The 2,201-nt window shown below is 42.1% G+C and overlaps 1 pseudogene; it reads right to left on the bottom strand.

The window, feature by feature from the left end:
* Positions 1 to 1,235: 1,235 nt before the first annotated feature.
* On the bottom strand, positions 1,236 to 1,852 carry LOC145860414 (uncharacterized; annotated as a pseudogene).
* Between the last annotated feature and the right edge of the window lie 349 nt (positions 1,853 to 2,201).

The raw sequence follows: 2,201 nt of genomic DNA, 5'->3' as shown, positions 1-2,201 counted from the left end.
AGTTGTCCTTTCACTGCTCTCGTTCTATCACCTCAGTACAGATGAAGGGGAGGAGATGAGGAAAGGAGGTGGAGAGGAAGCTACTTACTCTCTTTGAGAGATGGCTGCCATATTGTTTGCTTTTTTACACAGGGGCAGTATCAGTAGAATTAGGGCCTGATTATCATGCCTCATTTAGGGAGATACTGAGGACACACAGACACACACTGTTGATAGATGCTGTGTACTTGGTGCTCTCAATCACCAGACATGAATTAGAGGGTGTAATTAAGAGTGTAATTAGTGTCATTAAGGGAGAAATAACAGAGGCTTGTTTAGAGTGATGGGACAGAGACAAAGAACAACAGATCTCTACTCTAGGCTCTCAATCATATGTACACACACACACACACACACACACACACACACACACACACACACACACACACACACACACACACACACACACACACACACACACACACACACACACACACACACACACACACACACACACAGTATATGCACACACACACACACACACACACACACACACACACACACACACACACACACACACACACACACACACACACACACACACACTGTACATGTAAACACACACGTATAAACACACTCACATACATACAGTGCCTTCAGAAAGTATTCATACCCCTTGACTAATTCCACATTTTGTTGTTACAGCCTGATTTTAAAATGGATTCAATATATTTTTGTTTCTCACCCATCTACACACAATATCCCATAGTTACAAAGTGAAAAAATGTTTTTAGAAATTGTAGCAAATTAATTGAAAATTAAATTCAGAAATGTCTCATTTTCATCAGTGTTCACACCCCTGAGTCAATACTTTGTCAAAGCATCTTTGGTGGCGATTACAGCTTTGAGTCATCCTGGGTATGTCTGTATCACCTTTGAGTCATGTTGGGTATGTCTGTATCAGCTTTGAGTCATCTTGGGTATGTTTGGGGATTTTCTCCCATTCTTCCTTACAGATTTTTTCAAGCTCTGATAAGTTACATTGGGAGTGGCGGTAATTAGCAATCTTCAAGTCTTTACACAGATTTCCAATGGGATTCAAGTCTGGGCTTTGGCTGGGCCATTCAAGGACTTTCACATTCTTGTTCTGAAGCCATTCCAGCATTGCTTTGGCTGAATGCTTGGGGTCATTATCCTGTTGGAACGTAAATCTTCGTCACAGTCTAAGGTCGTTTGCACTCTGATGCAGGTTCTCATCAAGGATTTGCCTGTATTTGGCTCCATTCCGTGTTCCGTCTATCCTTACCAGTCTCCCTGTCCTTGCCGCTGAAAAGCATCCCCATAGAATGATGCTGCCACCACCATGCTTCACAATAGGGATGGTGTTAGATGGGTGATGAGCTGTGCATGGTTTTCTCCAGACATAGCGCTTTGCATTCAAGCCAAAGAGTTACATTTTTGTCTCATCAGACCACAAAATCTTTTGCCTTATGCTCTGAGTCTTTCATGTGCATTTTTATAAACTCTAGGTGTGCTGTCATGTGCCTTTTTCTCAGGTGTAGCTTCCATCTGGCCACTCTCCCATATAGCCCAGATTGGTAAAGTGCTGTAGTGACTGTTTTCCTTCTGGCAGGTTATCCCATCTCAGTCAAGGAACTCTGTAGTTATGTCAGAGCAGTCATTGGGTTCTTGGTCACCTCCCTGACCAAGGTCCTTCTTGCCCGATTGCTTAGTTTGATTGGACGGCCAGCTTTAGGCAGAATCTGGGTAGTTCCATGTTTTTTCATTTCCCAATGATGGAGACCACTGTTCTCTTGTAAACTTTCAACAATCTAGAAATAGTTTCATACCCTTCCCCAGATATATGCCTCATCACAATTGTATCTCGGAGATCTACGGACAGTTCCTTGGACTTCATGGTATAGTTTCTGCTCTGACATGCACTGTCAACTGTGGGACGTTATATAGACGTGTCATTCTTTCTAAATCATGTCCAAACCATTAATGGCCACAGCTGGACTCCAGTCAAGTTTTAGTGACATCTCAAGGATGATCAAAGGAAATTAGATGCACCTGAGCTCAATTTGGAGTGTCATAGCAAAGGGGTGTGAATACTTACGGTGTGTAAATTAGATATTTCTGTATTTCACTTTCAATAAATTTGCAAAAAATTCAAAAAACATGTTTTCACTTTGTCGTTGTGGGGTATGTGTGTAGATGCT

The sequence above is a fragment of the Salmo salar genome, chromosome 14, assembly GCF_965601325.2.
Source record: "Salmo salar chromosome 14, fSalSal1, whole genome shotgun sequence".
In the NCBI taxonomy this organism is placed as follows: domain Eukaryota; kingdom Metazoa; phylum Chordata; class Actinopteri; order Salmoniformes; family Salmonidae; genus Salmo; species Salmo salar.
This window is presented reverse-complemented; position numbering and strand designations above follow the sequence as displayed.